At 40.2% G+C, this 25,082-nt stretch overlaps 1 non-coding gene across 1 annotated transcript; it reads left to right on the top strand.

Annotated features, from left to right (window-relative positions):
* Positions 1-17,072: 17,072 nt before the first annotated feature.
* Positions 17,073-17,176, top strand: LOC148568113 (small nucleolar RNA R71). The gene has a single exon (XR_015882835.1). It is a non-coding gene; the product is annotated as a small nucleolar RNA R71 (small nucleolar RNA).
* Positions 17,177-25,082: the final 7,906 nt, after the last annotated feature.

Raw genomic sequence — 25,082 nt, 5'->3', positions numbered from 1 at the left:
ATGAGGAGGATGAGCAGGATGAGGATGCTCAGGTAGATGACCAGCAACAGGCATAGCACGAGGAGCGTCAGCTTGAGCAGCCTGCAGAGCCTCAGGCACCTGCACAGCCATCACAGACAGAGCCAGCAGCACACCCTTCAGGAGGCGATGATCCTTCACACCTGGCTTGACTAGAGCATCGAGGACGATGCTATGATCTAAGTGTGGAGAGGTCACCATCTCTGGCGGATTTTATTCTGGTGAACTATTTTAGACTTTTTATCTTATTTTGCTTTATTTTCTTTTTGCTTTATTTTATTTTATTTTATTTTATTTTTCTTTTAGTACTTGCACATTTCTATTTTATTGTACTCTTGTTTATATTTACTTAGTTGCATTCTGCACTTTGGGCTTGTATATATCTTAGATATTTAGCTTGAATTGCACCTTTAGTTTATTAGTTGTGATGTAGAAAAACATGGATTATTAGGTTTAGTTTACCCTCTTAGTATATGAGAAATTGATTTTATTGAAAATAGGGAGTAAATTAGAACTATTTAGCTTTTCATAATCACAATATTCCATTTAGTATATATATATATATATACATTAATAAATGTGGGTCAATTGATGAAATTTTCAAGGAATATATCTTTTTCTTAGAAAAGGCATCTAAGATTCACATTGAATTGAGTTTAAACCTTTTGGTCACTTGCATGATATATATATATATATATATATAATTGGAATATGGTTTTTGAGCTAAGAACACACAACCAGTGAGTTTTTGAGCTTAACTGCATGGTTACATTGTTTAACCATAATATTTTATTCTTGTTTGTTTCTTCTCTATAATTACAATCCCTGCTTTGTTCCATTCTATATGTCCATTATTTAGTGTATGTTCATGCTTATATGTGATTGAGGCCATCATTTGTTATTAGCTCACTTATCCCAAATAGCCTACTGGTGCACGAAAATTACTTCACACTATGTAATTCCGCACAACTAACCAGCAAGTGCACTGGGTCGTCCAAGTAATACCTTACGTGAGTAAGGGTCGATCCCACGGAAATTGTTGGCTTGAAGCAAGCTATGGTTATCTTGCAACTCTTAGTCAGGATATTAATTAGTGGTTATCAATTGACTTGCAAATGAACAAGAGAGCATGAATTAAAGGTTACTTGTTATGCAGTAAATGAGAATATGTTGGAGTTTTGGAGATGCTTTGCCTTTTGAATCTCTGCTTTCTCTCTATCTTTTTCCTCACGCACGCACGTCCCTCCTATGGCAAGCTGTGTGTTGGAGGATCACCGTTGTCAATGGCTACCATCATTCCTTTCAGTGAAAATGGTCCAGGTGCGCTGTCACCGCACGGCTAATAATCTATAGGTTCTCGATCATACCGGAATAGGATTCGCTATCCTTTTGTGTTTGTCACTACGCCCAGTACTCGCGAGTTTGAAGCTCGTCACATTCATCCAATCCCAGAATCCTACTAGGAATACCATAGACAAGGTTTAGACTTTCCGGATTCTCAAGGATGCTGCCAATGGATTCTAGCTTATACCACAGAGATTCCGATTAAGGAATCTAAGAGATACTCATTCAATCTAATGTAGAACGGAGGTGGTTGTTAGGCACACGTTCATAGGTTGAGAATGGTGATGAGTGTCACGGATCATCACATTCATCATAATAAGGCGCAAATGAATATCTTAGATAGGAACAGACATGATTGAATAGAAAACATAAATACTAGCATTAACTCATCGAGGCACAGCAGAGCTCCTCATCCCCAACAATGGAGTTTAGAGACTCATGCCATCAAAAGGTACAAAGTTTAGATCTAAAATGTCATGGGATACAAAATAAATCTCTAAAAGTTGTTTAAATACTAAACTAGTAACCTAGGTTTACAGAAAATGAGTAAACTATGATAGATGGTGCAGAAATCCACTTCTGGGGCCCACTTGGTGTGTGCTGGGGCTGAGACTAAAGCTTCTCACGTGCATAGGGCTGTTTTGGGTGTTCAACGCCAGCTTTGGATCCAATTCTGGCGTTGAACTCCAACTCCTAACTTGTTTCTGGCGCTGGACGCCAGACAGCAGCATGGAACTGGCGTTGAACGCCAGTTTACGTCATCTATCCTTGAGAAAAGTATGGACTATTATATATTTCTGGAAAGCCCTGGATGTCTACTTTCCAACGCAATTGGAAGCGCACCATTTGGAGTTCTGTAGCTCTAGAAAATCTACTTTGAGTGCAGGGAGGTCAGAATCCAACAACATCAGCAGTCCTCTTTCAGCCTGAATCAGATTTTTGCTCAGCTCCCTGATTTCAGCCAGAAAATACCTGAAATCACAGAAAAACACACAAACTCATAGTAAAGTCCAGAAATATGAATTTTGCCTAAAAGCTACTGAAAATAAACTAAAAACTAACTAAAACACACTAAAAACTATATGAAATTAACCCCAAAAAGCGTATAAAATATCCGCTCATCACAACACCAAACTTAAACTGTTGCTTGTCCTCAAGCAACTAGATAAATAAAATAGAATACAAATAATTTAAGAAGCAATAATATCTCAGAGTTTTTGAGTGAAGCTCAGATTCTAATTAGATGAGCGGGACTAGTAGCTTTTGGCTTCTGAACAGTTTTGGCATTTCACTTTATCCATTGAAGCTCAGAGTGATTGGCATCTATAGGAACTCAGAATTCAGATAGTGATATTGACTCTCCTAGTTTAGTATGTTGATTCTTGAACACAGCTACTTTATGAGTCTTGGCCGTGGCCCTAAGCACTTTGTTTTCCAGTATTACGACCGGATACATAAACATCAAATTCAAAAGACATATGCACTGTTCAAGCATTCATTCAGAAGACAGAAAGCATTGCCACCATATGTAAATAATTAGAATGTTCTTATTAAAAACTCGAAAATTATTGCCTCTTATTCTAAAGAAATTCTTCTATTTTATTCATGTTTGATGATGATGAGAAAATTAAATTATAGCTTAATTGGAGATAAAATAAAAAATATAGATACTAATTACTACTATATGACTCCTAAGGTAAAACTAGAATAAGAATAGTTATCACAGAGTTAAGGCTAAGATTGGAATTTAACAACCTTTGTTATGGGGAGTGGATGTTCCTCTAATCTGCGGGGTGCTTGGTCCTTCAAGAGATAATTTCTGGCGCTTCAATTCCATTAAGTCGCGCCCTTGCTCCTCCTGTTCTTTAATCAAATAGCAAAGAATGCTACTTTGTTCCTTCTGTTCTTTCATTATTTGTTCCATAGCTTCTTGCATCTTGGTAACTGATGTTTCAAGATACTCCCAGTATTCAGATTGAGGGATTTCTGGGAGAAATTCCTGTGTTTTCTTCTTGATGGGGTCATCCTGTGCTTGTTGTTTTTCCATTGATGCTTTGGTGATTGGTCGCTCAATTGAGATATACTCAGTTATTCCCATCCTTACTCCAGCGTCCTTACAGAGCATAGAAATCAAGCTTGGATAAGCCAACCTGGCATCTTTGGAATTTTTATTTGCAATTTTGTAAAATTCAGTTGAAATCAGTTAATGAACTTCCACTTCTTTTCCCATCATGATGCAATGGATCATCACTGCTCTTCTGATAGTGACTTCAGAACGGTTGCTAGTGGGCAGCAGAGAATGCCCAATGAAATCTAGCCATCCTCTGGCGACTGGTTTGAGATATTCTCTTTTGAGTTGATTAGGAACACCCTTCGTGCTGGTGATCCACCTGGCTCCAGGGATGCATATGTCCTCTAGAATCTTATCCAGGCCCTTGTTTGTTCTCATCATTCTCCTATTGAAGGAGTCTGGATCATCTTTCAGCTGAGGTAGCTTTAAGATCTCCCTGATCTTGTCAGGGTAGGTATGAACAATCTTTCCTCTGACCACGGTCCGATAGTCATAGATATCATATCCAGATAGTCTTTGCCTGTCTGTATGCCACATATTAGCATAGAACTCCTGGACCATATTCCTTCCCACTTTCGTTTCAGGATTGGCTAGGATCTCCCAGTTCCTGATTCGAATTTGCTCCTGGATCTCCGGATATTCGTCTTCTTTCAGATCGAATCTGACTTCTGGGATCACTGATCTTAGACCCATTATTTTGTAATAATGGTCTGAATGTTCTTTAGTTAAGAACTTCCCTTGATTCCAAAGTGGTTTTGGAACACTCTCTTTCTTGCCTCTTGGAGTGGGTTGTTTTCCTTTAGGAGCCATGATCTTAATGATCACGGATAAGCACACCAAACTTAGAGGTTTGCTTGTCCTCAAGCAAAAGAAAAGAAATGAGAGGGAGAGAAGGAGAGCTAGGTGCAATGGTGGATGGGAGGGGAGGGAGGCCGAACCCATATTTAAAGGGAGAGGGGGGGTGGGTTTTCAAAAAATAGGGAGAAAGATAAGATAGAAGATATGATTTTTAGAAAAAAAATATGATAAGAAAAGATATGATTTAAAATTGGAAAGATATGAAAGATATTTGAAAAAGATAGATTTGAAATTTTGAAAAAGATAGTCTGAAAAAGATAGATTTGAAATTTTGAAAAAGATAGTCTTTCCTCAACGCCCAGCTGCTGCTTATTTCTGGCGTTGAACGCCAGGAAGTCCTTTGTTACTGGGCATTTTTTTTGAACGCCCAGAACGCTGTAAATCTGGCGTTAAACGCCCAGAAAGAGCTTCTTTCTGGTGTTCAACGCCCAGATGGCTATCCTTACTGGCGTTCAACGCCCAGTGGATGCTTCTGTTGGGCGTTGAACGCCAAAAACAGACTTTTACTGGCGTTTTCTTGCCAGTGAGCTCTTTTTCTCTGTTTTGCGTGCAGAATCCTTCTGTAACCCTGTGAACTTATATAATTGACTCTTTACCTTAGGATCAATGAACTTTACATAAACAAATAAAATCAAGAATAGGGCAAAATGCTTAGAGGAAGTGATGCCCCATGGCTGGGTTGCCTCCCAGCAAGCGCTTCTTTATTGTCTTTAGCTGGACCTTGCTGAGCTTTTAATCTAGCTTCAGCCTTGAGCACTCTTGCTCAACATTGCCTTCAAGATAGTGCTTGATTCTCTGTCCATTAACAATGAACTTCTTATCAGAACCAATATCTTGAAGCTCCACATAACCATATGGTGATACACTTGTAATCACATATGGTCCCCTCTACCGGGACTTCAGTTTCCCAGGGAATAGCCTGAGCCTAGAGTTAAACAACAGAACCTTTTGTCCTGGTTCAAAGATTCTAGATGACAGCTTCCTGTCATGCCATTTTTTTTATTTTTCTTTATAAAGCTTGGCATTTTCGAAAGCAGTGCATCTGAATTCCTCTAGTTCATTTAACTGGAGCAATCTTTTTTCTCCAGCTAATTTGGCATCAATGTTTAGGAATCTGGTTGCCCAGTAGGCTTTATGTTCCAGTTCCACGGGCAGGTGACATGCCTTACCATACACAAGTTGGTATGGAGAGGTCCCTATAGGAGTCTTGAATGCTGTTCTGTATGCCCACAGAGCATCATCCAAGCTTCTTGCCCAATCCTTTCTACGGGTACTTACAGTCCGTTCTAGGATTCTTTTTAGCTCTCTGTTAGAGACTTCATCTTGTCCATTAGTCTGTGGATGATATGGAGTCGCCACCTTGTGGCAAATCCCATACCGGACCATGGCAGAGTAAAGCTGTTTGTTGCAGAAGTGAGTGCCCCCATCACTGATTAGTACTCTAGGGACCCCAAACCTACTGAAGATATATTTCTGGAGGAACTTCAGCACTGTTTTAGTATCATTGGTGGGTGTGGCAACGGCCTCTACCCATTTTGATATGTAGTCAACGGCCACCAGAATATAAGTGTTTGAGTATGATGGTGGAAAAGGTCCCATGAAGTCAATTCCCCATACGTCAAACAACTCAATCTCCAAGATTCCTTGTTGAGGCATGGCGTAACCATGAGGCAGATTACCAGCTCTTTGGCAACTGTCACAATTACGTACGAACTCTCGGGAATCGTTATAGAGTGTGGGCCAATAGAAGCCACATTGGAGGACCTTGGTGGCTGTTCGCTCACCTCCGAAATGGCCTCCATATTGTGATCCATGGCAATGCCATAGGATCCTCTGTGCTTCTTCTCTAGGCACACATCTCCGGATTATTCTGTCTGCACATCTCTTAAAGAGACAGGGTTCATCCCACAAGTAGTACTTTACATCAGTAACTAATTTTTTCTTTTGTTGCCTGTTGTACTCTTTGGGTATGAACCTTGCAGCTTTATAGTTTGCAATGTCTGCAAACCATGGTGTTTCCCGAATGGCAAATAAATGCTCATCCGGAAAAGTCTCAGAGATCTCAGGAGAGGGGAGGGACGTCCCTTCTACTGGCTCTATCCGGGACAGATGATCAGCCACTTGGTTCTCTGTCCCTTTTCTGTCTCTTATTTCTATATCAAACTCTTGCAGAAGCAACACCCATCTTATGAGCATGGGTTTTGAGTCCTGCTTTGTGAGTAGATATTTGAGAGCAGCATGGTCAGTATACACAATCATCTTTGATCCTACCAAGTATGATCTAAACTTGTCAATGGCATAAACCACTGCAAGTAATTCTTTTTCTATGGTTGTGTAATTCTTCTGGGCATCATTTAAAACGCGGCTAGCATAATAAATGACGTGCAGAAGCTTGTCATGCCTCTGCCCTAGCACTGCACCAATGGCGTGATCACTGGCATCAAACATTAGCTCAAATGGTAATGTCCAGTCTGGTGCAGAAATAACTGGTGCTGTGACCAGCTTGGCTTTCAGCGTTTCAAACGCCTGCAGACACTCTGTGTCAAACACAAATGGCGTGTCAGCAACTAGCAGATTGCTCAGAGGTTTTGCAATTTTTGAAAAATCCTTTATAAACCTCCTATAGAATCCTGCATGCCCCATAAAGCTTCTGATTACCTTGACATTGGCAGGGGGTGGTAATTTTTCAATTACCTCTATTTTTGCTTGATCCACCTCTATTCCCTTGTTTGAAATCTTTTGCCCAAGGACAATCCCTTCAGTCACCATAAAGTGATATTTTTCCCAGTTTAAAACCAGGTTGGTCTCTTGGCATCTTTTCAGAACTAGTTTCAGGTGATCAAGACAGGAGCTGAATGAGTCTCCATATACTGAGAAGTCATCCATGAAGACTTCCAGAAATTTTTCTACCATATCAGAGAAAATAGAGAGCATGCATCTCTGGAAGGTTGCAAGCGCATTACACAGCCCAAATGGCATCCTTCTATAAGCAAACACTCCAGATGGACATGTGAATGCTGTTTTCTCTTGATCCTGGGGATCTACTGCAATCTGGTTATAGCCTGAGTAGCCATCCAAAAAGCAGTAATAATCATGACCTGCCAGTCTTTCTAGCATCTGGTCTATGAATGGTAAAGGAAAATGATCCTTTCTGGTGGCTGTGTTGAGCCTTCTGTAGTCAATACACATGCGCCACCCTGTAACTGTTCTTGTAGGAACCAGTTCATTCTTTTCATTATGAACCACTGTCATGCCTCCCTTTTTGGGGACAACTTGGACAGGGCTCACCCAGGGACTGTCAGAAATAGGATAAATAATCCCAGCTTCCAGTAATTTGGTGACCTCTTTCTGCACCACTTCCTTCATGGCTGGATTTAGCCGCCTCTGTGGTTGAACCACTGGTTTAGCATTTTCCTCTAATAAGATTTTGTGCATGCATCTGGCTGGGCTTATGCCCTTAAGGTCACCTATGGACCACCCAAGAGCTGTCTTGTGTGTCCTTAGCACTTGAATAAGTGCTTCCTCTTCCTGTGGATTTAAAGCAGAGCTTATGATCACTGGAAAAGTGTCACCTTCTCCCAGAAATGCATATTTCAGGGATGGTGATAATGGTTTGAGCTCGGGTTTAGGAGGTTTTTCCTCTTCCAGAGGAAATTTCAGAGGCTCTTTCATTTCCTCTGAATCCTCCAAATCAGGCTGAACATCTTTAAAGATGTCTTCCAACTCTGATTCGAGACTCTCAGCCATGTTGATCTCTTCTACCAAAGAGTCAATAAGATCAACTTTCATTCAGTATTTGGATGTGTATGGATGCTGCATGGCTTTGACAGCATTCAACTTAAACTCATCCTCATTAACTCTCAGGGTTATTTCCCCCTGTTGGACATCAATGAGAGTTCGTCCAGTTACTAGGAAAGGTCTTCCTAGAATGAGAGTAGCACTCTTGTGCTCCTCCATTTCCAGCACTACAAAGTCAGTGGGAAAGGCGAATGGCCCAACTCTGACAATCATGTCTTCAATCACGCCTGATGGATATTTAATGGAGCCATCAGCAAGTTGAAGACATATCCGGGTTGGTTTAACTTCTTCAGTTAAACCAAGCTTTGATGCGTGGAAAACTTGTCTCTCAACAAATCTCCCTTCGGCAAGTGTACCGAAGTTGTCGTCAAGTAAAAACTCACAATAGAGTGAGGTCGAATCCCACAGGGATTGATTGATCAAGCAACTTTAATTAGAAGAATGTTCTAGTTGAGCGAATCCAGAATTTGGGTTGAGAGTTGCAGAAAATAAAATGGCGAGAATGTAAATAACAGAAAAGTAAATGCTAGAATTAAAGAACTGGAAGTAAATGACTGAAAATAAATTGCAGAATTGTAAATGGGAATGGGGGATTTGCTCATAAAAGTAAATCGCAGAAATTAAAGAGAATGGGTATGATTAGAGATGGGGAATTCATTGGGCTTAGGAGATGTTGCAATTCTCCGGATCAAGTTCATTTTCATCTCTTCCTCAATCAATGCACTCATTGATCTCCTTGGCAATCTTAAGTGATTGAATTGCAATTCCTTGCAATTCAATCTCTCAAATCTTGATCAATAGCCAATTCCTTGGTCAATTGCTCATGAGAAGAGATGAAGTATGGTCACTGATTATACCACATGCATTTCCCAAACCAAGTATTGAGAGGGTTATAGTCACCTACCCATCCAAACCCAATTTGGTCCAGCATGAGAAAGCATTTCTAGCTTGATCTCTTCATTCCTCTTCCAAGGTTCAAAAGAGATCCAAGTTTGAATAGCTTCTCTTCCAAGATAACTACTCAATTGGATGAAGATCGAAAGCTTTCAAGTAAAATCAAGAGGAAAGATAGAAGAAGAACATGAAAATTAGTATTGATCCATCAAATTACAACAGAGCTCCCTAACCCAATGAAAGGGGTTTAGTTGTTCATAGCTCTTGAAAATGAAAACAAAGATGGAGAATACATCATAAAACTAGAAATTGCAAAGAAAGTAAATACAGAGAGTAATTCTTCAGCCTCCCGAACTCCTTTACAATTCAAAGTTACTCCTATATATACTACTCTTCTCAGCTTCTAGTTTACTCTTCAAGTCTTGGGCCTTTGGATCTTGAGTTTGAAGCAGTTCTTTTCTTCATTTGGGCTTGGCTTTACTTGCAGAGAGAAAGTGCTAAGTGGGCAGAGACTTCAGCTCAGGACGTTAGGGGTGTTAATATTTAGTGAGAATATAAGTTCGAGAACGTTAGTGACACTTAACATTGTCACTAACATTCCAATGCACCCCTTTGCCTTACGTTAAAACCCACGTTAACTAGGTTAACGTGGCTTTTAACGTTGCCTTGTTAGTCCTTCGAGAACGTTAGTGACACTCAACATTGTCACTAACGTTCCAGTGTGCCCCTTCTTGTTTCACGTTAAAGCCCACGTTAACTAGGTTAACGTGGCTACTAACGTGGTCCTTGCCAACCTTCGAGAATGTTAGTGACACTCAACATTGTCACTAACGTTCCAATGTGCCCCTGGGTCTCACGTTAGAGTCCACGTTAACTAGGTTAACGTGGCTTCTAACGTGGCCATCTTTTAGCCATCCCAACGTTAGTGACAATGTTGAGTGTCACTAACGTTGGCTCATCTTTCATTTCTCATCGTTAGCTTCCACGTTAACCAAGTTAACGTGGAGGTTAACGTGACTCTTGGGGGTTGTGTGGTTGCTTCAACGTTAGTGACAATGTTGAGTGTCACTAACGTTGTCGACAACTCTTCATCCTCTACGTTAATTCCCACGTTAACCAAGTTAACGTGGGAGTTAACGTGGTACTTAGCACCATAGGCCAACGTTAGTGACAATGTTGAGTGTCACTAACGTTGGCTTCTCTCCCTCCCCCTTAACATTAGAGGCCACGTTAACTAGGTTAACGTGGCCACTTATGAGTGATTGCCAACGTTAGTGACAATGTTGAGTGTCACTAACGTTGGCTCAACTTCTCTTCTCCACGTTAGAGTTCACGTTAACTTGGTTAACGTGACTCTCTAACGTGGGCATTGATGGCTTTCTTTGAGAGTGTTATTGGCAATCACTTTTCTCATTAATCCTTGTAAGTTACCTCCCCTTTCTTGCTCCTTTTTGGTCCTGAAATCAAGCAACAAAGTGCATCAAAGCTCCAGTCCAAGTCATGAGTAATGCAACATAATATTTGTCACTAAACTTATGCAAAATCCTCATAAAATCATGTAAAATGCACAATGTGTGCTTGAGTCAAGGCATAAGTGAATATTTACCCAAAACTAGCTTATTTCCTAAAGAAATGCATGAAACTAACCTAAAAACAGTAAAGAAAAGGTCAGTGAAACTGGCCAAGATGCCCTGGCATCACAACACCAAACTTAAAGCTTGCTTGTCCCTAAGCAAGTACTAGAACAAGAGAATGATGAATGGAATATCCAGAGGAATGAGTCATTCTTGTGGAAGTCATATTACTGATTTTATGGTGGTTTCATGCATAGCAACTTAGGTTCATTCCATTACTGGCTTTCAGACCTTTATCATGTCCCTAAACACTTACTTTGTTTATATCTCATGAGACTTTTATTCATTGATCCTTTTATTGTTGTTTCAAGGGTTATTTGTGTTATTTAGGCTAAATGCTCTGTAAGGGGGCAACTCTTTAAGATAAACTTTCAGCCAACACTCCCGAACCAGTTGGTACAAGGTGCTAGGTGTTGAAGCACCCTTAAGGACTTACTCCCTCAAGTCTCTTCCCCATACATACACACCACAGGCATATAATTTATTTGTTTTCTTTTCTTGAGACCTTGGTGTCCAGCACCTCTTTGGGTTACTAAATGCTCTGTAGTGAGGGTTACTCTTGATAGTGGATTTTCAGCTGATAATCCTGGGTTAGTTAACCCAAGTTACCAAGTGATAAAGCACCCCTAAGAGCTTATTCATCCAAGTAGATCCCTCACACAGGGGCACCACAGACACTTGCCTCAAGCTTAAAACCATTGATGCCTAGCCTTATTGCTTACTCTTTTTCTTTTGTTTTTCACTTCCATTGTTCTTTCCCTTTTCTCTTCTTAGGATCTTGTTATTAACTTAGTCTCATGAGTGTATCCAAAGCAAAGTATTCAGGATAGATAGTTGTCCTCCTAACCTTGTGGTTGAACCAACTTAGCTAACTTATGACTACCCCAAGGATTCATGAATGCACTTCCACAATATGAACTCTACCCTGGTCTTTTGAAAACAATAAACATTCTCTTCTTTATTTGATAAAAAGGGACAAACTTACAAGTAGATAAGGGAATGATGCAGTGACATAAAGACCAGTGCACATAGACTCTCTTCCATACCAAAAACTAAAAATAACATGATTTGAAAAAGGTTTAAACATAACATGGAAGCAAGTTCTATTTCATACAAGATCTTCCTTATTTAAAACACAGAGAAAGATGGAACAAAGAAGGAACTCCACCACCTTTTACTGTTGTGGGTGTCCACGCTCTTTTCCTTGCTTGTCCTCCTTGTTTTTGTTGCCTCGCTTCTTTGGGTGAAAGTGCACCATTTCCTTATAAGATTCCTACAAGGTCACTAGAAGTTGCTTGTTCCCAAAGCACTTGAGACATAGTTAGCTTATATGTATGCTTGTGCCTCTTGAACTCAGTTTGGTGTGTGAACACCAAACTTAGTTCTTTGCCCAGTACACAATATTGCATATATGCAGAGACCCTCATATCTTATTATCAACAAAGCAATGATCACCTATAGTCTAACTATAGCTAAGTGGTTTTTCTTGGTTGGATGGAGCTAGCAATGTTCTTTTGGGAATGGGATGTAATTCTAACCAATGTCCTTTAGTGGAACACCAAACTTAGAATTACACCATCACTCTTGGATTGTTCTGGTGTGGAACACCAAACTTAGCTCCTTTCAATACAGGGGAAACCACTTGTGACTTTTATTGAAATAAGGATGAAATTGAAACTACCTGAGGTTGGGTTGCCTCCCAACAGAGCGCTCTTTTATCGTCGCTAGCTCGAAGAGTTCTTAATTATTTGAGATGGTACTTTACTCTGGGGTCTTCCCCCATGTTGCCCAGATAATGCTTGAGCCTTTGTCCATTCACTGTAAAAGTCCTCTTTGAGCCTTCATCCATGATTTCGATGTGGCCATATGGTGACACTTTTGTAACCAAGAAAGGTCCGGACCACCTTGACTTGAGTTTCCCTGGGAACAGCCTTAATTTAGAATTGTAGAGGAGTACTTGCTGCCCTTTTTCGAAACTCCTGGGTGCCAAGTGCATGTCATGTTTTCTTTTTGCCTTCTCTTTATACATCTTAGTGTTTTCATAGGCTTGTGACCTGAATTCCTCCATCTCTTGCAGCTACAAGATTCTTTTTGCACCAGCAGCAATGCTGTCAAAATTTAGTATCTTGATAGCCCAAAGAGCTTTATGTTCCAGCTCCAGTGGTAAATGACAAGCTTTCCCATAGACTAATTGATATGGAGACATTCCATGTGGGGTTTTGAATGCTGTTCTGTATGCCCACAGAGCATCATCTAACTTTTTCGACCAATCCTTTCTAGATGCGCCCACAGTCTTTTCCAGGATCCTCTTAAGCTCTCTGTTGGATATCTCAGTTTGCCCACTTGTTTGAGGATGGTAAGGTGTGGCTACTTTGTGTTTTACCCCATATCGTAAGAGGAGAGCTTCTAGTGGTTTGTTACAAAAGTGGCTCCCTCCATCACTGATGAGGGCTCTTGGGACTCCAAACCGGCTGAAGATATTCTTCCTGAGGAAGTTCATGACTACCTTGTTATCATTAGTTGGGGTTGCAATAGCCTCTACCCACTTGGAAACATAATCTACTGCTACCAAGATGTAATTGTTTACATATGAGGTTGGGAATGGTCCCATGAAATCAATTCCCCACACATCAAACAGTTCAAGTTCCAAGATGAAATTTTGTGGCATGGCGTTTCTTTTGGGCAGGTTTCCAAATCTTTGGCATTCATTGCAACTTTTTACTAGCTCTTTGGCATCCTTGAAAAGAGTGGGCCAAAAGAATCTGCTTTGTAACACCTTTGCTGCAGTTCTGTCCCCTCCAAAGTGCCCGCCATAGCATGAACCGTGACAGTTCCACAGGACTTCTCTCCCTTCCTCTTCCGAGACACATCTTCTAAGAATTCCATCTGAACATTTCTTGAAGAGATATGGCTCGTCCCAGACAAAGTATTTTGCATCATTCATGAGCTTCCTCTTTTGATGCTTATTGATCCCTGGGGGTAATGCTCTAGTTGCCTTGAAATTTGCAATATCTGCGAACCATGGTGCTTTATGAACCGTCATCAACTGCTCATCAGGAAAGAGCTCGTTAACACTTGTATCATTTTCTCCACCTTGATCATGAGGGATTCTAGATAAGTGATCTGCCACCTTGTTCTCCACTCCCTTCTTGTCTCTGATTTCAATATCGAATTCCTGCAACAGTAAGATCCACCTTATTAGTCTTGGATTCGATTCTTGCTTGGCAAACAAATATTTAAGTGTTGTGTGATCTGTAAAAACAATCACTTTAGCACCAATGAGGTATGATCTAAATTTGTCAAATGCAAAAACTATTGCTAGCAATTCCTTTTCAGTAGTGGTATAATTTCTTTGAGTTTCATTAAGGACTTTGCTAGCATAGTATATCACACGAACTAGGTTATCTTTCCTTTGTCCTAACACTGCCCCAACTGCAAAATCAGATGCATCGCACATCAAATCAAATGGTAAATTCCAATCAGGTGGGGAAATGATAGGAGCAGAGGATAACCTCTTTTTCAAATGTGTAAATGCTAGCATGCAGGTTTCATCAAAGATGAATGGTGTATCAGACACAAGGAGATTGCTTAAGGGCTTGGCTATCTTTGAAAAATATTTAATAAATCTTCTGTAAAAACCAGCATGCCCTAAAAAACTTCTAATTGCCTTGACATCACTGGGTGGGGGTAGTTTTTCAATAAGTTCCACTTTAGCTCTATCAACCTCAATGCCTTGGCGAGAGACTTTGTGACCAAGGACTATTCCCCCTGTCACCATGAAGTGGCATTTTTCCCAGTTCAAGACTAAATTGGTCTCTTGGCACCTTTTCAATACCAAGGCGAGGTGATGTAGGCAACTAGGAAAAGAATCTCCGAATACCGAGAAATCATCCATAAAAACTTCAATGAATTTTTCTATCATATCTGAAAAGATAGAAAGCATGCAACGTTGGAAGGTTGCAGGGGCATTACACAACCCAAATGGCATGCGCCTATAGGCAAACACTCCATACGGACAGGTAAATGAAGTTTTCTCTTGGTCTCTTAGATCAACCACTATTTGGTTGTATCCTGAATAACCGTCGAGAAAACAATAATAAGCGTGCCCTGCAAGTCTTTCCAACATCTGATCCATGAATGGAAGGGGAAAATGGTCCTTTCGTGTAGCCTCATTGAGCTTCCTGTAGTCTATGCACATCCGCCATCCTGTGACGGTCCTTGTAGGTATGAGCTCGTTCTTCTCATTGGTAACCACAGTGATCCCTCCCTTCTTCGGTACGACATGTATGGGGCTAACCCAAGGGCTGTCCGAAATTGGGTATATGACTCCTCCTTGCCAAAGCTTCATAACCTCTTTCTGCACCACTTCCTTCATGATTGAGTTCAGCCTTCTTTGGGATTGAATGGATGGCTTGGCGTCATCTTCCAACAGTATTTTATGCATGCATATGGCTGAACAGATTCCCTTCAAGTCAGCAAGGGTCCATCCAATGGCATCCTTATGCTCCCGCAGCACCTTGAGTAGCTCGTCCTCTTGATCTTGACTGAGGGGTGAATTTATGATCACTGGGTAGTTTTCATTTTTTCCTAGATATGCATATTTGAGAGTGGGTGGCAGTGCTTTGAGTTCAAGTTTGGGTGCTTCTGATTTTTCGCTCCCTTCCTTTGGTGCATCTGGTATATGTGTTTCTGTTGTAGCTACCTCTTCACTTGATTCAGATTCTTCCTCCACCAATCTCTCGTTCTCTTCAGGTTCATCTTCTTCAAAATTCTCCTGCACTTCATCCTCAAGTGCATCTAACCTCATGCATTCCCCCAATTGTTCCGGTGGATAACTCATGGCCTTGAACACATTAAATGTCATCTTTTTATTGTGTAATCTAAGGGTGAGGTCACCCTTTTGAACATCAATGACAGCTCCAGTAGTAGCCAAGAATGGCCTTCCCAAAATGATGGAGGTTTTGGCGTCTTCCTGCATGTCCAGCACCACAAAATCTGCTGGGAATATGAAATCTCCTACTTTTACTAGCAAATCCTCCACTATCCCATGAGGGAATTTGAACGATCGGTCTGCCAGTTGTAGAGCCATTTTTGTTGGTTTAGCCTCCTCAATTTTCATCTTTCTCATCATAACTACTGACATCAAATTGATGCTGGCCCCTAAGTCACAAAGAGCCTTTTCTACTGTGATTTCTCCTATAATGCAAGGGATCTAAAAACTCCCAGGATCCTTCAGTTTCTGAGGTAGTTTATGCTGAATGATAGCACTGTACTCTTCAGTTAGTATCACAGTCTCATTATTCTTCCAGCTTCTTCTCTTAGTCATTAGCTCCTTCAAAAACTTGGCATAAAGTGGAATTTGTTCTATGGCTTCAGCAAATGGTATGTTGATTTGTAGCTTCTTGAAGATTTTCAAAAATCTCAAGAACTGGTTGTCATCTTCTTTTTTCTTCAATAGCTGGGGGTATGGAGCTCTTGAGATGTTGAGTTGGGGTATCCTTTTCTCTTTCTGCAAACTTGGCGTGGGGGGTTGCATTCCATCTTGCTCCTCTTCCTTTTCAATTGAGCTTTCTTCTAGTGATTTTTGGGGATGTTCCTTCAGTTCCTTTCCACTCCTAAGTGTGATAGCTTGACACTCCTCCCTTTTGCTTGAATGGGTATCATAGCAAAAATTATGGTTCAGAAGCTGCTTAAAAAGATAGCTGATTTGTGTCTCCAGTTTTGTGATGGCAGCATTTTGATTCTGCATGTTTGACTGCACTTCCTCTCTGAATGCTTTACTGTCTTGAATGTCTCTGCATATTCCTTCAATGAATGTTTCAATCTTAGAGAGCTTGTCATCAATTGATGAGTGGTTCGGAGCAGATGTGCTGTTTTGGTTTTGATAAGTATGTGGAGAAGTGTCGTTGTGGGGGTGTTGAGATGTCCTCTGGGTGAATTGTTGGTGAGCTGCATTGTTGTTAGAGTTGTAACGTCTCTGGTCTTGGTTTTGATCTTGCTCACTTCCCCACCCAAAGTTCGGGTGATTTCTCCATCCAGGGTTGTAAGTCTTGGAGTATAGATCATAGTTTTTCCTTGGTGAATTCCCAATGTAGTTGGCTTGCTCCTGACTCTCTTCTGCTTCTTGGTTTACTCCTTCTTGTGTTGTTGATAAAGTGGAGATTGCTGCTACTTGGTTCATCTCCATCTTCTTGGTGAGGTCAGCCAGCTGCCGAGTAATGAGCTTGTTTTGGGCCAACAGAGCATCTACATTGTTTAGCTCCATCACTCCTCTTGTGTTCCCTCTTTCGGAATCATAGAAGTAGTCGTTTTCTACTACTGTTTCAATAACATCTATAGCTTCCTCAATGGTCTTCTTCTTGTTCAAAGACCATCCAGATGAATGATCTACTACCTTCTTTGACTCATAAGAGAGCCCTTCATAGAAAATGTGCAGCTGGACCCATTCGTTGAACATGTCAGGTGGACACCTCCTAGTTAAGTCTTTGAACCTCTCCCATGCTTCATACAGAGTCTCACCATCCTGTTGCCTGAAGGTTTGAACCTCAGCTCTCAGCCTATTGATTCGTTGAGGAGGATAGAATCTTGCTAAGAATTTGTTCATCACATCCTCCCAAGTTGTCAAGCTCTCCCTTGGGAAGGATTCTAGCCACTTGGCTGCCTTGTCTCTGAGTGAGAAGGGAAATAAGAGCAATCTATAGGCGTCAGGATGAACACCATTAGATTTTACTGTGTCATATATTCTCAGGAAGGTGGTCAAATATTGGTTGGGATCTTCTTGAACACCTCCTCCAAACGAACAGTTGTTCTGAACAAGGGTGATGAGCTGTGGTTTAAGTTCAAAGTTGTTGGCATGGATTGTTGGCTTTTGGATGCTACTTCCACAATTGCCTGGGTTTGGATTAATGTAAGAGCCCAAAACTCTTCTATCCTCCCCAGCATGATTTGCTCCACCTCCTTTGCCATGGTTGTAAGTCTCTTCTTCATGATGATTTTCCATGTTTTCTTGCATGTTTGGTTCAAAGTATTCCTCAAACTGTTCCTCCTCTTCTTCAGCACCAACTACTCGTTTTCCTCTTGCCTCCCTCCTTAGTCTAAGGAAGGTTCTCTCTGGTTCAGAATCAAAGGAAGTTGAAGCCCCGCTTCTTCTCCCTGTCATACAACCAACAAGTACAAGCAGAGAAGATAGGTACAGACAGTATTTATGTCAGAATTGATGTTAGTTGTGGGTGATGCAATATATCAAACAGTTAGTGGGTTAGCAAACAGAATTGAAAATAACAAAGAAAAACAAAAGAGTAGATGGAGAAGGGAAGAAGTTTTACTAAAAGAAAAAGCAAATCAATCAAACATAAAATGAAATACACAAAATAAAATGCTCAATCTAGTGATCTTCTAATCTAATCATTGTTGATGCAAAATCAATCCCCGGCAACGGCGCCATAAACTTGATGCGTGGAAAACTTGTCTCTCAACAAATCTCCCTTCGGCAAGTGTACCGAAGTTGTCGTCAAGTAAAAACTCACAATAGAGTGAGGTCGAATGTTCTAGTTGAGCGAATCCAGAATTTGGGTTGAGAGTTGCAGAAAATAAAATGGCGAGAATGTAAATAACAGAAAAGTAAATGCTAGAATTAAAGAACTAGAAGTAAATGACTGAAAATAAATTGCAGAATTGTAAATGGGAATGGGGGATTTGCTCATAAAAGTAAATCGCAGAAATTAAAGAGAATGGGTAAGATTAGAGATGGGGAATTCATTGGGCTTATGAGATGTTGCAATTCTCCGGATCAAGTTCATTTTCATCTCTTCCTCAATCAATGCACTCATTGATCTCCTTGGCAATCTTAAGTGATTGGATTGCAATACCTTGCAATTCAATCTCTCAAATCTTGATCAATAGCCAATTCCTTGGTCAATTGCTCATGAGAAGAGATGAAGTATGGTCACTGATTATACCACATGCATTTCCCAAACCAAGTATTGAGAGAGTTATATTCACATACCCATCCAAACCTAATTTGCTCCAGCATGAGAAAGCATTTCTAGCTTGATCTCTTCATTCCTCTTCCAAGGTTCAAAAGAGATCCAAGTTTGAATAGCTTCTCTTCCAAGATAACTACTCAATTGGATGAAGATCGAAAGCTTTCAAGTAAAATCAAGAGGAAAGATAGAAGAAGAACATGAAAATTAGTATTGATCCATCAAATTACAACAGAGCTCCCTAACCCAATGAAAGGGGTTTAGTTGTTCATAGCTCTTGAAAATGAAAACAAAGATGGAGAATACATCATAAAACTAGAAATTGCAAAGAAAGTAAATACAGAGAGTAATTCTTCAGCCTCCCGAACTCCTTTACAATTCAAAGTTACTCCTATATATACTACTCTTCTCAGCTTCTAGTTTACTCTTCAAGTCTTGGGCCTTTGGATCTTGAGTTTGAAGCAGTTCTTTTCTTCATTTGGGCTTGGCTTTACTTGCAGAGAGAAAGTGCTAAGTGGGCAGAGACTTCAGCTCAGGACGTTAGGGGTGTTAATATTTAGTGAGAATATAAGTTCGAGAACGTTAGTGACACTTAACATTGTCACTAACATTCCAATGCACCCCCTTGCCTTACGTTAAAACCCACGTTAACTAGGTTAACGTGGCTTTTAACGTTGCCTTGTTAGTCCTTCGAGAACGTTAGTGACACTCAACATTGTCACTAACGTTCCAGTGTGCCCCTTCTTGTTTCACGTTAAAGCCCACGTTAACTAGGTTAACGTGGCTTCTAACGTGGTCCTTGCCAACCTTCGAGAACGTTAGTGACACTCAACATTGTCACTAACGTTCCAATGTGCCCCTGGGTCTCACGTTAGAGTCCATGTTAACTAGGTTAACGTGGCTTCTAACGTGGCCTTCTTTTAGCCATCCCAACGTTAGTGACAATGTTGAGTGTCACTAACGTTGGCTCATCTTTCATTTCTCATCGTTAGCTTCCACGTTAACCAAGTTAACGTGGAGGTTAACGTGACTCTTGGGGGTTGTGTGGTTGCTTCAACGTTAATGACAATGTTGAGTGTCACTAACGTTGTCGACAACTCTTCATCCTCTACGTTAATTCCCACGTTAACCAAGTTAACGTGGGAGTTAACGTGGTACTTAGCACCATAGGCCAACGTTAGTGACAATGTTGAGTGTCACTAACGTTGGCTTCTTTCCCTCCCCCTTAACGTTAGAGGCCACGTTAACTAGGTTAACGTGGCTTCTAACGTGGCCACTTATGAGTGATTGCCAACGTTAGTGACAATGTTGAGTGTCACTAACGTTGGCTCAACTTCTCTTCTCCACGTTAGAGTTCACGTTAACTTGGTTAACGTGACTCTCTAACGTGGGCATTGATGGCTTTCTTTGAGAGTGTTATTGGCAATCACTTTTCTCATTAATCCTTGCAAGTTACCTCCCCTTTCTTGCTCCTTTTTGGTCCTGAAATCAAGCAACAAAGTGCATCAAAGCTCCAGTCCAAGTCATGAGTAATGCAACATAATATTTGTCACTAAACTTATGCAAAATCCTCATAAAATCATGTAAAATGCACAATGTGTGCTTGAGTCAAGGCATAAGTGAATATTTACCCAAAACTAGCTTATTTCCTAAAGAAATGCATGAAACTAACCTAAAAACAGTAAAGAAAAGGTCAGTGAAACTGGCCAAGATGCCCTGGCATCAAGCTTTCTGATAGTGGATGCAGGTATTAGGTTGATGCTTGCCCCAAGATCACAGAAAGCTGTCTTGGTGCAATTACCTTCTAATGTGCATGGTATCAGAAAACTCCCAGGGTCTTTAAGCTTTTTAGGAAAGCTTTTCAGAATGACTACACTGCATTCTTCAGTGAGGAGAACTCTTTCAGTTTCTCTCCAATCTTTCTTATGACTCAAGATCTCTTTCATGAACTTGGCATAAGAAGGTATTTGCTCAAGTGCCTCTGCAAATGGAATCTTTATTTCAAGAGTCCTGAGATAATCTGCAAAGCGAGCAAATTGCTTATCCTGCTCCTCTTGGCGGAGTTTTTGAGGATAAGGTATCTTGGCTTTATATTCCTCAACCTTAGTTGCTGTAAGTTTATTTCCTACAGAAGTGGTTGAGGAAGCCTTTTTAGATGGGTTGTCATCAGCACTTGTGTGTGTCTGATCCCTCACTGGCAATTAAATGCCAGAGTTAGGAGCTGGAGTGGCATTAGACGCCAGCTTCCCAGTTCTTCCTGGCGTCTGAACGCCAGAATTGTGCTCCTTTTGGGCATTCAACCCCAGATCCTTGCTCGTTTCTGGCGTTGAACGCCAGTCTTGAGCATGGTCTGGGCGTTCAGTGCCAGCCTTCCACCAAATTTCTGGCATTTTAGCGCCAGAATTATTTTTCCCTAGGCTCTTACTATCCTCAGATGGATTTTGGGTGGTTTGCTCATTTCTTGGTTTCCTGCTGCTTTAAAGTGGGGTAGTTAGTGCTTTCCCACTTCTTAGTTGAACTGCTTGGAATTCTTCTGTTATTTGTTTTGACAGCTGCTGCCTTGTTTGCTTTAATTGTACTTCCATGTTTATATTAGCCATCCTTGTCTCTTGTAGTTTATTCTTGAATTCAGCTAACTGCTTTGTTAGAAAATCCAATTGCTGATTGAATTCAGCAGCTTGCTCTGCAGGACTGAGTTCAGCAGTTACTGTTTTAGCCTCTTCTTTCATGGAAGGGTCACTGCTTAAGTACAGATGCTGATTTCTAGCAACTGTATCAATGAGCTCTTGAGCTTCTTCAATAGACTTTCTCATGTGGATAGATCCACCAGCTGAGCAATCTAAAGAGATCTGAGCTCTTTCTGTAAGCCCATAATAGAAGATGTCTAACTGAACCCACTCTGAAAACATTTTAGAGGGGCATTTTCTTAGCATCTCTCTGTATCTCTCCCAGGCATCATAAAGAGATTCATTATCTCCTTGTTTAAAGCCTTGGATGTCTAGTCTTAGCTGTGTCATCCGTTTTGGAGGGAAGTATTGATTCAGGAATTTTTCTGTCAGCTGTTTCCATGTCCTTATGCTAGCCATAGGTTGGTTATTTAACCACCTCTTAGCTTGGTCTTTTACAGCAAATGGAAACAGCAATAATCTGTAGACATCCTGATCTACTTCCTTATCATGTACTGTGTCAGCAATTTGTAAAAACTGTGCCAGAAACTCTGTAGGTTCTTCTTGTGGAAGACTGGAATACTGGCAGCTTTGCTGCACCATGATAATGAGCTGAGGATTCAGCTCAAAGCTACTGACTCCAATGGAGGGTATGCAGATACTACTCCCATATAAAGCAGTAGAGGGGTTAGCATATGACCCCAAAGTCCTCCTGGACTGTTCATTTCCACTTAGATCCATGATGGAGAAAGGGAGATGATGTAAAATAAAAAATGTATTTATATTTTTTTTATTTCGAAAATAAATTAAAATAAAATAAATAAAAATAGGTGAAGATTTTCGAAAAAAAATTGAGGAGAGAGAAAGTGGTCAGGAAGTTTGAAAAGGATATGAATTGAAAAAGATTTTAAATTTTGAAAAAAAAATCTGAATTTTAAAAATAATTTTCAAAAATTTGTTTTAAAAATAAAGAGAAAATATATTTTTGAATTTAAGGAGGAGAGAGAGAAACAATAAGATAGCCCAAGATTTAAAATTTTTAGATCTAATGCTCCTTGTTTTCGAAAATTCTGGAGGGAAAATACCAAGGAACACCAAACTTAAAAATTTTAAGATCAAGACGCAAGGAGAACTCAAGAACACTTTGAAGACTCACAAGAACACAAGAACATGAAGAAAGAACACCAAACTTAAAATTTTTAGGAAACCAAACTAAAATTTTCGAAAAACAAAGAAAAATCAACAAGAAAACACCAAACTTAAAGTTTGGCACAACATTTATTCAAAGAAAATTTTTTTTTTGAAAATTTGAAAATAAGATAGCCAATTACTAAGAACATAAGCACCACTCTCTAACTAATTGAGCTATAAATTTAAAGTGTTTTAACAAGGTATAAATAATAAAAGACTCTAAACCAAAAAGACAAATTTTTTTCCTAATCTAAGCAACAAAATAAACCGTCAGTTGTCCAAACTCAAACAATCCCCGGCAACGGCGCCAAAAACTTGGTGCATGAAAATTACTTCACACTATGTAATTCCGCACAACTAACCAGCAAGTGCACTGGGTCGTCCAAGTAATACCTTACGTGAGTAAGGGTCGATGCCACGGAGATTGTTGGCTTGAAGCAAGCTATGGTTATCTTGCAACTCTTAGTCAGGATATTAATTAGTGGTTATCAATTGACTTGCAAATAAACAAGAGAGCATGAATTAAAGGTTACTTGTTATGCAGTAAATGAGAATATGTTGGAGTTTTGGAGATGCTTTGCCTTTTGAATCTCTGCTTTCTCTCTATCTTCTTCCTCACGCACGCACATCCCTCCTATGGCAAGCTGTGTGTTGGAGGATCACCGTTGTCAATGGCTACCATCCTTCCTTTAAGTGAAAATGGTCCAGGTGCGCTGTCACCGCACGGCTAATCATCTGTAGGTTCTCGATCATACCGGAATAGGATTCGCTATCCTTTTGCGTCTGTCACTACGCCCAGCACTCACGAGTTTGAAGCTCATCACATTCATCCAATCCCAAAATCCTACTAGGAATACCACAGACAAGGTTTAGACTTTCCGAATTCTCAAGGATGCTGCCAATGGATTCTAGCTTATACCACGGAGATTCCGATTAAGGAATCTAAGAGATACTCATTCAATCTAATGTAGAACAGAGGTGGTTGTCAGGCACACATTCATAGGTTGAGAATGGTGATGAGTGTCACGGATCATCACATTCATCATAATAAGGCGCAAATGAATATCTTAGATAGGAACAGATATGATTGAATAGAAAACAGAAATACTGGCATTAACTCATCGAGGCACAGCAGAGCTCCTCACCCCCAACAATGGAGTTTAGAGACTCATGCCGTCAAAAGGTACAAAGTTTAGATCTAAAATGTCATGGGATACAAAATAAATCTCTAAAAGTTGTTTAAATACTAAACTAGTAACCTAGGTTTACAGAAAATGAGTAAACTATGATAGATGGTGCAGAAATCCACTTCGGGGGCCCACTTGGTGTGCGTTGGGGCTGAGACTAAAGCTTCTCACGTGCATGGGGCTGTTTTGGGCGTTCAACGCCAGCTTTGGATCCAATTCTGGCGTTGAACTCCAACTCCTAACTTGTTTCTGGCGTTGGACGCCAGACAGCAGCATGGAACTGGCGTTGAACGCCAGTTTACGTCGTCTATCCTTGAGCAAAGTATGGACTATTATATATTTCTGGAAAGCCCTGGATATATACTTTCCAACGCAATTGGAAGCGCGCCATTTGGAGTTCTGTAGCTCCATAAAATCCATTTTGAGTGCAGGGAGGTCAGAATCCAACAGCATCAGCAGTCCTCTTTCAGCCTGAATCAGATTTTTGCTCAGCTCCCTCGATTTCAGCCAGAAAATACCTGAAATCACAGAAAAATACACAAACTCATAGTAAAGTCCAGAAATATGAATTTTGCCTAAAAGCTACTGAAAATAAACTAAAAACTAACTAAAACACACTAAAAACTATATGAAATTAACCCCAAAAAGCGTATAAAATATCCGCTTATCACCTACCATTCCATCTATCCTTGTTTGCCACTTTGAGCCTTTTAATCCTCATTTGTTCTATATTTTATCACATCACTATCCTTAAGCAAAAAACAAATTAATTACCTCATTTGAATCCGTGGTTAGCTTAAGATAGAGATTGTGTGTCAGTTAAGTGTGGAGAATTTTGGGGACTTAGGCTGATGAGAAAAATGTTGAGTTTTATTAACAAAATATTGGGAATTTGGGTACATACTCAGTGTGAGACCAGAAGGACCATGTGCATTGATATGTTATGTTTATTTCTATGTTCAAAAAAAAATAATATAGTACAATATAAATAAATAAATAAATAAATAGGGGACAAAAACCACCCTAATGTTAAGTTTAATAACAGATCATTACATATGTGGTAAAATTAAGGAAAATTTGGTATATGAGTATGTGAAATATACAAAAGTGAGATTATCGGTAGCTAGGCATGATTTCAGAATTATACAGATTGTGTGTATGTGTTATGTGAGAACTTAGGTTAGTCAAGGATTCATCTGATAGCTCACTTGGCCATATATATACACCCTCACCCTTTCCTTAGCCCATTACAACCTTGAAAAAGCCCTCACGATATTTGTATTTGTACACTTAATATTTTTTGATTGGTTAGATAAAGAACAATGTTTTAGAAAGCATGACTAGAGAAGAGTAGAGTGATTTAACCCCAAACACTTAAGTGATTAGAGTGCATACACAATTCCAGTGAGGGTTCAATTGCTCAATTCCATATGTCCATA

Source organism: Arachis ipaensis, chromosome B4 (assembly GCF_059453495.1).
Source record: "Arachis ipaensis isolate K30076 ecotype BB chromosome B4, ASM5945349v1, whole genome shotgun sequence".
Taxonomy (NCBI): domain Eukaryota; kingdom Viridiplantae; phylum Streptophyta; class Magnoliopsida; order Fabales; family Fabaceae; genus Arachis; species Arachis ipaensis.
The sequence above is the reverse complement of the archived record's forward strand: the minus strand, read 5'-3'. Positions and strand labels throughout refer to the sequence as shown.